This window comes from Pongo pygmaeus, chromosome 11 (assembly GCF_028885625.2).
Source record: "Pongo pygmaeus isolate AG05252 chromosome 11, NHGRI_mPonPyg2-v2.0_pri, whole genome shotgun sequence".
NCBI lineage: Eukaryota > Metazoa > Chordata > Mammalia > Primates > Hominidae > Pongo > Pongo pygmaeus.
The window spans coordinates 101,259,478-101,274,008 of NC_072384.2; the positions used below are offsets into that span (position 1 = coordinate 101,259,478).

The following is a 14,531-nucleotide window of genomic DNA, read 5'->3' on the forward strand; positions in this document are numbered from 1 at the left end:
ATTACAGGCATGCACCACCATGCCCGGCTAGTTTTTTTTGTATTTTTAGTAGAGACGGGGTTTCACCATGTTGGTCAGGCTGATCTCGAACTCCTGACCTCAGGTGATCCGCCCACCTCGGCTTCCTAAAGTGCTGGGATTACAGGCGTGAGCCACCACGCCCAGCCACAAAAACATTTTTTAAACATCAAAATTAAAAGTTTTTTAGATAATTATAATTATTTAAAACATTTTAAATGGTTTAAATCAAGATGTCTATGTTTTAGGAGAAATGTATAAACAAGTCATCTTTTAGCTAACTATAAGGAATTTGTTTTTTTTTTTAATGTGTATTACTACTTTCCCAAAAAGTGCAAGAAAAAACTACAATTAGTCAATTTTTTTTCAAATGTTCTCTAAAGAACATAAACTGCCTTTAGAAATCAAAAAGAAAGCTCTGTGTGTGTGTGTGTGTGTATGTGTGCGTGCACGCGTGTGTGAGAGATGAGATCTCTCTCTGTCTCCCAGGCTGGAATGCAGTGACACAATCAGGGCTCACTGCAGCCTCACAGCCTTGATCTTCCAGGCTCAAGCAATCTTCACACCTCAGCCCCCTAAGTAGCTGGTACTACAGGCATGTACCACCATGCTTGGCTAATTTATTTTATTTTATTTTATTTTTTGAGACGGAGTCTCGCTCTGTCGCCCAGACTGGAGTGCAGTGGCGCAATCTCGGCTCACTGCAAGCTCCGCCTCCCGGGTTCACGCCATTCTCCTGCCTCAGCCTCCCAAGTAGCTGGAACTACAGGCGACTGCCCCCACGCCCGGCTAATTTTTTTGTATTTTTAGTAGAGACAGGGTTTCACCGTGTTAGCCAGTATGGTCTCGATCTCCTGACCTCGTGATCCGCCTGCCTCGGCCTCCCAAAGTGCCGGGATTACAGGTGTGAGCCACTGCGCCCAGCCTAATTTTTTTTATTGTACATAGAGAACAGGTTTTCCTATGTTGCCCACATTGGTCTCACTTCTGGGCTCAAGCACTCTTCCCATCTCGGCCCCTCAAAGTGCTGAAATTACAGGCATGAGCCACTGCACCCAGCCAAGCCAAACACTTTTTAAAAAGCAACACAAATCTTTTAACTTGATATATACTTTATCAGAATCCCTGTCTGATATAGGGTCCAGAATATTTATTTTGGAAAAGTCCCTCAAGTAATCCTGATGACCATCCTCTAGTTTAAAAAAAAAAAAAAAAAAAAAAGTACCATCTCCAGGCTAAATTACTATTTTAAATTCCTGTTTTATCTTTCCTATAACCACAAATTTAGCACATTGAATCTCTATAGTTTCCACCCATACCACTTAAAAAAATGACTAAAAATGAAATACCTTTAAATAGAGAAATATAGTGGTATTAATAATTATAATCATAACATCATATTTTCCAACTCTATAAAAATACTAGTAGTTTTAAGACAGTAATTTATTAAGTATTTTAAAAGACAATATGAAATAATATTTTATGAAAAAGAAAACAAAAGGCTTAACTAAATCTGGGTGCTTCTGTATTGGGTGCATATATATTTAGGATAGTTAGCTCTTCTTGTTGAATTGATCCCTTTACCATTATGTAATGGCCTTCTTTGTCTCTTTTCATCTTTGTTAGTTTAAAGTCTGTTTTATCAGAGACTGAGATTGCAACCCCTGCCTTTTTTTGTTTTCCATTTGCTTGGTAGATCTTCCTCCATCCCTTTATTTTGAGCCTATGTGTGTCTCTGCACGTGAGATGGGTTTCCTGAATACAGCACACTGATGGGTCTTGACTCTTTATCCAATTTGCCATTCTATGTCTTTTAATTGGAGCATTTAGCCCATTTACATTTAAGGTTAATATTGTTATGTGTGAATTTGATCCTGTCATTATGATGTTAGCTGGTTATTTTGCTCGTTACTTGATGCGGTTTCTTCCTAGCCTCGATGGTCTTTACAATTTGGCATGTTTTTGCAGTGGCTGGTACCGGTTGTTCCTTTCCATGTTTAGTACTTCCTTCAGGAGCTCTTTTAGGGCAGGCCTGGTGGTGACAAAATCTCTCAGCATTTGCTTGTCTGTAAAGGATTTTATTTCTCCTTCAATTATGAAGCTTAGTTTGGCTGGATATGAAATTCTGGGTTGAAAATTCTTTTCTTTAAGAATGTTGAATATTGGCCCCTACTCTTCTGGCTTGTAGAGTTTCTGCCGAGAGATCAGCTGTTAGTGTGATGGACAACCCTTTGTGGGCAACCCGACTGGCTGCCCTTAACATTTTTTCCTTCATTTCAACTTTGGTGAATCTGACAACTATGTGTCTTGGAGTTGCTCTTCTCGAGGAGTATCTTTGCGGCGTTCTCTGTATTTCCTGAATTTGAATGTTGGCCTGCCTTGCTAGATTGGGGAAGTTCTCCTGGATAATATCCTGCAGAGTGTTTTCCAACTTGGTTCCATTCTCCCAGTCACTTTCAGGTACACCAATCAGACGTAGATTTGGTCTTTTCACATAGTCCCATATTCGTTGGAGGCTTTGTTCGTTTCTTTTTATTCTTTTTTCTCTAAACTTCTCTTCTCGCTTCATTTCATTCATTTCATCTTCCATCACTGATACCCTTTCTTCCAGTTGATCGAATCGGCTACTGAGGCTTGTGCATTCGTCACGTAGTTCTCATGCCGTGATTTTCAGCTCCATCAGGTCCTTTAAGGACTTCTCTGCATTGGTTATTCTAGTTGGCCATTCGTCTAATCTTTTTTCAAGGTTTTTAACTTCTTCGCCACGGGTTTGAACTTCCTCCTTTAGCTCGCAGTAGTCTGATCGTCTGAAGCCTTCTTCTCTCAACTCATCAAAGTCATTCTCCGTCCAGCTTTGTTGCGCTGCTGGTGAGGAGCTGCGTTCCTTTGGAGGAGGAGAGGTGCTCTGATTTTTAGAATTTTCAGTTTTTCTGCTCTGTTTTTTCCCCATCTTTGTAGTTTTATCTACCTTTGGTCTTTGATGATGGTGACGTACAGATGGGGTTTTGGTGTGGATGTCCTTTCTGTTAGTTAGTTTTCCTTCTAATAGTCAGGACCCTCAGCTGCAGGTCTGTTGGAGTCTGCCGGAGGTCCACTCCAGACCCTGTTTGCCTGGGTATCAGCAGTGGAGGCTGCAGAACAGTGGATATTGGTGAACAGCAAATGTTGCTGCCTGATCGTTCCTCTGGAAGTTTTGTCTCAGAGGAGTACCCAGCCATGTGAGGCATCAGTCTGTCGCTACTGGGGGGGTGCCTCCAAATAGATGCAATAAAAAATGATAAAGGGGATATTACCACCAATCCCACAGAAATACAAACTACCATCAGAGAATACTATAAACACCTCTATGCAAATAAACTACAAAATCTAGAAGAAATGGATAAATTCCTGGACACATACACCCTCCCAAGGCTAAACCAGGAAGAAGTTGAATCTCTGAATTGACCAATAACAGGCTCTGAAATTGAGGCAATAATTAATAGCTTACCAACCAAAAAGAGTCCAGGACCAGATGGATTCACAGCCAAATTCTCCCAGAGGTACAAGGAGGAGCTGGTACCATTCCTTCTGAAACTATTCCAATCAATAGAAAAAGAGGGAATCCTCCCTTACTCATTTTATGAGGCCAGCATCATCCTGATACCAAACCCTGGCAGAGACACACACAAAAAAGAGAACTTTAGACCAATATCCCTGATGAACATCGATGCAAAAATCCTCAATAAAATATTGGCAAACCAAATCCAGCAACACATCAAAAAGCTTATCCACCATGATCAAGTGGGCTTCATCCCTGGGATGCAAGGCTGGTTCAACATACACAAATCAATAAACATAATCCAGCATATAAACAGAACCAAAGACAAAAACCACATGATAATCTCAATAGATGCAGAAAAGGCCTTTGACAAAATTCAACAGCTCTTCATGCTAAAAACTCTCAATAAATTAGGTATTGATGGAATGTATCTCAAAATAATAAGAGCTATCTATGACAAACCCACAGCCAATATCATACTGAATGGACAAAAACTGAAAGCATTCCCTTTGAAAACTGGCACAAGATAGGGATGCCCTCTCTCACCACTCCTATTCAACATAGTGTTGGAAGTTCTGGCCAGGGCAATCAGGCAAGAGAAAGAAATAAAGGGTATTCAACTAGGAAAAGAGGAAATCAAATTGTCCCTGTTTGCAGATGACATGATTGTATATCTAGAAAACCCCATCGTCTCAGCCCAAAATATCCTTAAGCTGATAAGCAACTTCAGCAAAGTCTCAGGATACAAAATCAATGTGCAAAAATCACAGGCATTCTTATACACCAATAACAGACAAACAGAGAGCCAAATCATGAGTGAACTCCCATTCACAATTGCTTCAAAGAGAATAAAATACCTGGGAATCCAACTTACAAGGGATGTGAAGGACCTCTTCAAGGAGAACTACAAACCACTGCTCAATGAAATAAAAGAGGACACAAACAAATGGAAGAACATTCCATGCTCATCGGTAGGAAGAATCAATATCGTGAAAATGGCCATACTGCCCAAGGTAATTTATACATTCATTGCCATCCCCATCAAGCTACCAATGACTTTCTTCACAGAATTGGAAAAAACTACTTTAAAGTTCATCTGGAACCATAAAAGAGTCTGTATTGCCAAGTCAATCCTAAGCCAAAAGAACAAAGCTGGAGGCATCACGCTACCTGACTTCAAACTATACTACAAGGCTACAGTAACCAAAACAGCATGGTACTGGTACCAAAACAGAGATATAGACCAATGGAATGGAACAGAGCCCTCAGAAATAATGCCACATATCTATAACTATCTGATCTTTGACAAACCTGACAAAAACAAGAAATGGGGAAAGGATTCTTTATTTAATAAATGGTGCTGGGAAAACTGGCTAGCCATATGGAGAAAGCTGAGGTTGGATCCCTTCCTTACACCTTATACAAAAATTAATTCAAGATGGATTAAAGACTTAAATGTTAGACCTAAAACCATAAAAATCCTAGAAGAAAACCTAGGCAATACCATTCAGGACATAGGTATGGGCAAGGACTTCATGTCTAAAACACCAAAAGCAATGGCAACAAAAGCCAAAACTGACAAATGGGATCTAATTAAACTCAAGAGCTTCTGCACAGCAAAAGAAACTACCATCAGAGTGAACAGGCAACCTACAGAATGGGAGAAAATTTTTGCAATCTACTCATCTGACAAAGGGCTATTATCTAGAATCTACAATGAACTCAAACAAATTTACAAGAAAAAAACAAACAACCCCATCAAAAAGTGGGTGAAGGATATGAACAGACACTTCTCAAAAGAAGACATTTATGCAGCCAAAAGACACATGAAAAAATGCTCACCATCACTGGCCATCAGAGAAATGCAAATCAAAACCACAATGAGATACCATCTTATAGCAGTTAGAATGGTCAGGAAACAACAGGTACTGGAGAGGATGTGGAGAAACAGGAACACTTTTACACTGTTGGTGGGACTGTAAACTAGTCCAACCATTGTGGAAGTCAGTGTGGCGATTCCTCAGGGATCTAGAACTAGAAATACCATTTGACCCAGCCATCCCATTGCTGGGTATATACCCAAAGGAATATAAACCATGCTGCTATAAAGACACATGCACACATATGTTTACTGCGGCACTATTCACAACAGCAAAGACTTGGAACCAACCCAAATGTCCATCAATGATAGACTAGATTAAGAAAATGTGGCACATATACACTATGGAATACTATGCAGCCATAAAAAATGATGAGTTCATGTCCTCCTTTGTAGGGACATGGAAGAAGCTGGAAACCATCATTCTCAGCAAACTATCCCAAGGACAAAAAACCAAACACCGCATGTTCTCACTCATAGGTGGGAATTGAACAATGAAAACACATCGACACAGGAAGGGGAACATCACACACCGGGGCCTGTTGTGGGGTAGGGGAGGGGGGAGGGACAGCATTAGGAGATATACCTAATGTTAAATGATGAGTTAATGGGTGCAGCACACCAACATGGCACATGTATACATACGTAACAAACCTGCATGTTGTGCACATGTCCCCTAAAACTTAAAGTATAATTAAAAAAAGAAAAAGAAAGACATACAAATTGTTGATTAAAAAAAAAAAGCTTAACTAAAAGACAAAGAGTATAAGGTCTTTCATAGAACCACATGCCAATTTTTAAAAATTATCCTTTGTGTTTCTGGCCACCTTTGGTCTTTGTACCTGCCACCTGGCATTCTCTTCCAGCTCTGTATATGGCTGGAGTAGACTCAGTTCATGTATCACCTCCTTAGAGAACCTTTCCCTATATACTTTAATCAGCTACCCCTACCTTCCTCCTCCCTCCAACCTCATTACTCTGCCCATTTTCTTCATAGCATTTAGCACAATCTGTAATTAATGTTATTTGTTTACTTAATGTCTGTCTTTTCTACTAGAATCTGTACTTTACAGGGACAGGCACTGTATCCCAAGTGACAGGCATATAGCAGGCATCCAATCATCTGTTGATTTTGAGCACCTTCAGCACTGACAGTGTTATTTCTGGCCACAACAAAACCTGAGATTTCTGTTTTCTAAGTTAAACTTGATAATTTTCCTTGGAAAACTAAATACCAAATGGAAGTTAAATACCTTCTTCAAATATCGTCCAGAAATTTTTGACAAGTAGATGTTGTCCCAGATGCATGAATTAGTAACACCAACCTTGCCAAGGTTTGATATAAGAGACTGAATGATTTGGCAATTTTGTTGTCTTTGAATTAACTGACAGATGTCAGGCAATCTTCTACTGAGATAATTGTTCATTTCAAAGCTGTATCATACAGTGATATACAGCAGATATTTTAAACAACAATTAGGGACACAAATCCAATTAATATTTCAACCCCATGTGGTGCCACTAATACCAACTAACTGAATAAAAGAATACATAAAGCTAAATTCTAGAAATACCAAGTATAGGTGACTACTACTACTTCACAATTTACTTGGCTGGTCGCTGAAAAGTTTCTTCAGACAAGTCACACCTCGATTTCTAAAAACATCAAAATGTGAAAAAAAAACTGTGTCTTAAAAGTGAAGAAATAAATTACTAGCGAGCCCATTAAGTATAAACATGGTACCAGGTGTTTCCTCTATTTTATCTGATTTAATAACAGGTGGCAGAATGTAGTGGTGTACAGCAGCAGTTCTCAGCTTTTTTTGGTTTCAGAATTTCTTTCATTAAAAAAGTTCATTTATTAATTCATTTGAAAATAAGCCTATTATATGTTAACATTTTAAAGTGAAAATTATGTTCTTCTAAAACAAAAACAAATTGAGAATAGCGTTTTTTTGTTGTTGTTTTTTGTTTTGTGAATCTCATAATTTTTTTTTTGTTATCTCATAATTGTTTTATTTGTTTGTTCATTTTTTTGAGACAAAGTCTCTGTTGCCCAGGCTGGAGTGCAGTGGCAAAATCTCAGCTCACTGCAACCTCCACCTCCCAGATTCAAGCGATTCTGCCTCAGCCTCCGAGTAGCTGGGATCACAGGCACGCACCACCATATCCGGCTAATTTTTTTATTTTTAGTACAGATGGGGTTTCGCCATGTTGGCCAGGCTGGTCTCGGACTCCTGACCTCAAGTGATCCACCTGCCTCAGCCTCCCAAAGCGCTGTGATTACAGGCGTGAGCCACTGTGCTCAGCCTCATAATTGCTTCTGCATTCAATCTGTTGCAGAAAAACCTCACTGTATATTTAAGACAGAATGACAGTGAAGATGGCAAATACTGTCTTTATATTAATATGAAAAATAGTTTTGACCCTATGGACCCCCTTAAAGGATCCTGAGGATCACATTTTGATCACAAACCCTGGAGCAAGGTTGCCTAAGGTTAAAGTCACTTACTAGCTATGTTTAAACCCCTGTACCCTCTTACTATCTATACTCAAACCCTCTGTCCCTCATTTCAAAACTAGGAATAGCGGTATCTACTTCATATAGTTTTTGTATACTTAGAACAGTTCTTATCACAAGATAAACATTACATAGTGTTTGCTATAAGCATTATATAATCTCCATGATACTATGTCCTATGAAGTAGCTTGTTATTCTCATCTAACAGATAAGAAAATTAAAGTGTAAATGGGTGTGTGACCCATACAAGGTAACACAGTTTAAGTGGCAGAACTCAGATTTGAATCTAATGCCATAATTTTGAAATCTATGATTGAAAAAGGCACTAGGTAATCTGGTCCCTGTCTTATGGTTCATACCACTCTCCCCACAGCTTTCTATGTTCTGGCCATACTCTCCTTTGAGTTTCTTTATAGCTTTACGTGCACCTTAACTCCAGCACATCTGTGCAGGCTGTTCCAGCCTAGAATGCTGTCCTGCTCCTGCTACTTAAGTGGCTGGCTCCTTCTGATCTTGTAAGTCTCAGCAGTCTTTCTGAACCACTTTATGTAAATAGCAGCTCTTTTTCCATTCCCCAGTATTTTCCATTCCAACACAAGATTTATTTCCTGCTTAGAACTTCGGGTTTTGTAACTTATTAGACCTCATTACTTACTAATTGTCCATCTCCCCACTGGATTGTAAATTCCAAGAGAACAGGGTACATTTTTGCATTGCTCACTACTATGCATTCAAAGCTAACAAAGATACTATGATTTCTGGATGTAAGACAGGTACTTAAAAAATATATATATATAGTCAATGAACCATACTGTTTATATGTCCTCAGACAACTCATTTAAACCCTTTGGGCTTCAGTTTCCTACAATGATTAGTTATTTTCTGACTCTAAAATCCTAAAAATAGATTTTAGTACCTTCATTTGAAAAATAGAATAGTACTGATTACAGAGAAATTCTGTAAACATATATTTTCTTTTTTTATTTTTTTGAAACAGAGTCTCACTCTATTGCCGAGGCTAGAGTGCAGTGGTGCAATCTCAGCTCACTGCAAGCTCCTCCTCCTGGGTTCATGGCATTCTCCTGCCTCAGCCTCCCGAGTAGCTGGGACTACAGGTGCCTGCCACCACGCCTGGCTAATTTTTTGTATTTTTAGTAGAGACAGGGATTCACTGTGTTAGTCAGGATGGTCTCGATCTTCTGACCTCGTGATCCACCCGCCTCAGCCTCCCAAAGTGCTGGGATTACAGGTGTGAGCCACCGCGCCTGGCCAAACATATATTTTCTAACTAGGCACAGCACTCTTGGTACATAGAGATATCTACAGAGCACAGCTACAAATAGACTGCAAGGTATCTTTTATTTTTTGAGATGGGGTCTCGCTATCTTGCCCCAGCTGGTCTTGAACTCCTGGGCTCAAACAATCCTCCCACCTCAGCCTCCCGAATAGCTGAGATTACAGCATACACTACCGTGCCTGGCCTTGCAAGCTTTCTGTTTATCTAACCATAAAATATAAAATTCTGAGGATCATTTCTTCTACTGTATATTACAATCTATCACATCACCTGGTAAAAACTATACTTAAAAGAACTCAAGCTGATATTCCAGCATGCAGCTTAATTCAGATCCATACTGCCTTAGTTCCAGAATGTATAACAAAGAGGCTATCACAGAAAATGACTATCTTTTTGGTAACTATGACAATGATGACCTTTTTATTATTAATAGTATTACCATTATTTAGAGATGAGTTCTTGCTACATTGCCCAGGCTGGTTTTGAACTCCTGGCCCCAAGCAATCCTCCTGCCTTGGGATTAGAGCTAGGATTACAATGTGCACCACTGTACCAGAGATGGTAATGGCAACCTTTATTAGCAAGCCCTAACTACAACATAATGAACAAAATAATAAGCTGCTGGAATGTGATCTGAAGAAGGTAAAGAACTACTTGTGGGGAAGAAAACTCACAGTTTTTGTCCAAGCTCTCTAAGTACAATAATATGTGTCCTTGGGAAAGTTACTTAACTAATCTCTGTCTTCAAATTCCTTACTTATAAAACGAGAATAATGCATGTCGCTATGACAAAGGTTTATTTTTAAAGATTTAATAAATCAACACACATAAGGTCTTACTTAGAACAGTGACTGTACAACATAAGTCTTCAATGGATGCTTGCTACTATTATTATTATAGAAATATTATCAATATAATTATTTATTTTTTGAACAATTTAGGAGGCATTTTTTTCCTGTATAGTACAGAGATTATTCATCCATTCTTTCAACTAATATGCACTGTGAATACCAATTACATGCTAGGTACCAAGTAAAATGTTAAAGATACAACAGTGAGCAAAACTAACTGTGATAAGTGCTCTCAAAGGTTTCTTGTGGATCAAAATTATGGGATAAACCAAGCTATACAATTATCAGGACAACATATGAAATAGCCAGCGATGGTTTTGCTACTGCTAATTTTCAAACTTGACCAACAACTATGAAGATATTTCAAGGTGTAAGTAAGTCTAAAACTTAGGCATTTAAGACATACTGTTAGTATAATTACCAAATTTCCTAAGGAAAAGCCCAGAGCTGCACTGTCTAATAAAGGAAGCTACTTGTGGCTAGAGTCTCCCATGTTGGACGGCACAGATATAGAATACAGCCATCATCAAAGAAGTTCTATTGGACAGCATCGATCTAGATGTAGCCGGATAATGCAATTATGCTGAGTAAATTCAATTCTTCAATAAAGTTTAGATAACAGAAAGGTTTTTAAAAAACACATTTATAAAAGGGAAAAACTTTCAAAATAGATTTCAAAGGCAATAATTAAGATGTCATTATGTTAGGTAAAACTGCTTAATAAATAGAAGCTATCCAGCAAAGATTACCAAAAATGCTAACATGTCTAATGATATAGAAAATTTATCCTTTATCCTCTAAAAAGTTAAAGTCTTAATTTTACCTGTATTAAGATCAGTTTTCTAAAGGAGGAGGTGGCACAGGAATTCGGCAGAGTTCAAGTGGGGAATTCATTTGTTAAGAGTTAAATATTTTCCAATTCTATAAAAAATAAAAATAGAAAACTGAAATACTGAGGTAATATTCTCAAGAATGTAATACAAAGAACAGTTTTGATAGGCATTTACGATATAGCTTATCTAATTTTAAGAAATAATTATAGATCCAAAAAATTTCTGTAATAACTAGCATACTTGTATACCTTTATCAAATCTAATTAAAAAGCATTATTTTGAAGACAGAAAGTCTGAATTTTAATTTCAAGTTTGCCATTAATTATCTATAAGACCTTGAGCAGATTACTTAAATTATCTGGAGCCTCACTTGCATTATTTGTAAAATTAAGTCCCTTCCAGACAAAAATTCTATGACTCTTTTGAAACATGTTACAGTGATTTTTCTTTCTCTCTCTCTCATACACAGACATACAAACACACAATCATTTTAAAAATACCCTCATTAAAATCGTAATATGCAGTATAAAACCAAGCTTAAGTAATAAGTATCATAAGCTACAAAATTATTTTGGATGGGTTTCACATAACTGAAAAACTTATCTTTTTTAGAAAAGAACACAAAAAATGCTCTTACTGAATTTTTGGCAGAAAAACACATTAAAAGATTTTGTCAGAATCATTTTCAAATTGCTAAAATGGAGACTTTTCTTAGAAAGTAATAACTATTTTCATGTGTTTGCTGACTACATTATGCTCTACCTTCTTTGATACAAAGAATACTGTGATAAAATTCTCTTAGAATTATTTTAACTGAAGATGCGTCAGGATCCCCTACTCCACCACAGCAACTGACACTTTATCTCATATACTGGGCTTTCACATGTGAGTTTTGTTTTATGAGAAGGTTCTGCAGTGGGGGGAAGAACTTGAAAAGGGCTAAGGGAGTATCTCTGGAAAGACACAAAAGAGACTGGTAGTATTTTGAGAAGGGGCACTTGATATCATGGAAATAGGGTGGGAAAGACTCTCTTTTTGTACCTTGGGAATTTTGAACCACATCCACCAAGATGACTGCCAAATTTTTGAAGCAGTCTGTAGGCAGAACGGCTATGTGGGGAATTTCTACAGAGACAAACCTCCCATAGACTTCCAGGGCCAAGGAGATAGATACTCAGTACTCTCAATTTAAAAAGTAACAAACAAAAAGGCCAAATGACAAGAACAATGAGTTTATTAAACTTTAAGACAACCCTAAAATAGCTCAATCCCTGTCTGGTTGAAGGTAATTAGGTCCGTACCAATTTGTGCAACAGAGAAAAATGTGATCCCTACTGAGAACACTGCATAGCGCCTCTATGGTTCTTTCATATACCAAAGTCTGGCACACAATTTAAAAATTACTAAAAAATACAAAGGGATAAAAAAAGTGACCAATAATTGAGAGAAAACTAGACAAGAGAATCAGACTCACAGATAATTTTAAAATGAAGTTAACGCACAAGGACAATTATTTAAAGTAATCCTGATTAATAGAAAATAGAAGGGGAAATGTATAAAACTGCTGAAGATGCAACATTTCACTAATGGATTAGGAACTACAAAAATAATTAAATAAGCAATCTAAAACCGAAAAATACAATATGTGAAATTAAGAACTCAATATAGAGCCCTCTCAGTGCAGCCAGCAGCACATCAGTCTCATAATCTGAAGAATTTAATATATTGGTCTTAGAGCAAATGAGACACAGCAGAATACAGGATGAGTAAACTAGAAGGCAAATCAATAAAAAATACCCAAACTGAAGCATAAAGGGAAAAGAATGGAAGAGAGAGGAAGGGGAAAGGGAAAGTAGTGAAAGGAGGAGAGGGAGAGGTTTAAGAGAAATGTGACGCACACTCACAATGTCTAATATGTGTATGTGTGTGTCACAGTTCTCATATATATATATATATATATATAAAAAACAGAAATCCTAGAAAAGTAGAGAAATTGATAAATGCAATATTCTAAGAAAGAATAAATGGGAGTTTTCAAAAACTGATGATAGAAATCAACCTAGAAATTCAGAAAGCTCTGCCAACACCAAGCAGGACATATTAAAAGAAAATTCTACCCAGGATGGATGCCGTAAATTAGGGAAGGAAGGGAAGAAGTAAGGATGGAGAAAAAAATCATAAAAAGGCAGCCATAGGAAAAAAAAGAGTTGCTCTTCAAAAAACAGTAAGACTCACAAATTTCTCAACAGAAACAACAGAAGCCAAAATATAATAGAATAACAGTTAAAGGGCCAAAGAGAAAATAACTGCCAATCTAGAATACTATGCCCAGCAAAACTATCCTTCAAAAATAAAGGTGAAATTTTAAAATTTGCAAAAAAAAAAAAAAAAAAAAAAATCTCACCTTCAAGCCTGTACTAAAAGAAATTTAAAAGGAATTATTCAGACAGAAGGAAATTATCCTAAATCATAAACACGGAAATGTAAGAAGAAATAAACAATATCATCTGCTCAGTTCTGGGGCATAAAAAATATATATATAGGGGTAAACAGTGTAAAGAAATGTTAATAGTGACAGTTCAAAACAGTAACTGAAATGCCTTATAAGGTTTAAAGGTTCTAAGATTTTAGCAGTTGTGTGACACTAGTAATAGTATTAGTTTGTATTATACTGTAAAAAGTTAAAGAAGGAAGTTGTAATTTCTAGGATAACCATTACAACAAAATTATATATATATATCAAACAAGTTAGAAGGAAAATATAATATTTAATCTAAAAGCAGGCAAGAAATAGGAAAAAAAAAACAGATGGGCCAAATAGCAAATGACAGTAAGATTATACATATAAACCCAACTATATTAATAATTATATTACAGTATATAAACCAAGCTTGTCCAACTCACAGCCCAGGGAGGGCGTTGAATGTGGCCTGACACAAATTTGTAAACTTTCTTAAAACATTATGAGATTTTTTTTTGCAATTTTTTTTTTTTTTAGCTCATCAGCTATCATTCGTGTTAGTGTATTTTATGTGTGGCCCAAGACAATTCTTCTGCTTCCAGTATGACCCAGGGAAGCCAAAAAAGTAGATACCCTGATATAGAAAAAATTCTTCTAGTAAAAGACGAATTTTGTCAGACTGGATTAAACCAAGAAGCACAGTCCTTAAAAAAATCACACTGATTTCAGAGAAAGATTTAGAATTTACGGCAAGAATGATTATTAGAGAGTAAAGTAATATTAATGAAGGGATCAATCCAACAGGAAGGTACCACAATCATAAACTTATATGTACCCAGTAACCTCAAAATACATAAAGCAGCAGGGCATGGTGGCTCAAGCCTATGATTACAGCATTTTGGGAGGCTTGAGCTCAGGAGTTCAAGACCAGTCTGGGCAACATGGCGAAACCCATTATCTACAAAACAAACAAACAAACAAACAAAAAACAACCAGGGTGTGGTGGTGTGTGCCTGTAGTCCCAGGTACTTGGGAGGCTGGGAGGATCACTTGAGCCCAGGAGGTCAAGGCTGCAGTGAGCCAAGATCATACCACTGCACTCCCGCCTTGGCAGCAGAGTAAGACTGTCTTAA

General features: G+C 37.4%; 1 protein-coding gene across 14 annotated transcripts in view; it reads right to left on the bottom strand.

The window, feature by feature from the left end:
* HYCC2 (hyccin PI4KA lipid kinase complex subunit 2) overlaps window positions 1-14,531 on the bottom strand; it is a 96,046-nt gene that overhangs the window by 60,380 nt on the left and 21,135 nt on the right. For 5 of the 14 annotated variants that reach the window (XM_063648333.1, XM_054476851.2, XM_054476841.2 and 2 more), the window contains exon 2: window positions 10,928-11,025. The exons of 4 other annotated variants lie outside the window; for them this stretch is intronic. The gene's annotated coding sequence lies outside the window, so the exon portion shown is untranslated. Of the gene's footprint in view, window positions 1-3,505; window positions 3,668-10,927; window positions 11,026-14,531 lie in introns of all 14 variants that reach the window. 5 more of the 14 variants (XM_063648335.1, XM_063648332.1, XM_063648334.1 and 2 more) reach the window with 3 other exon arrangements.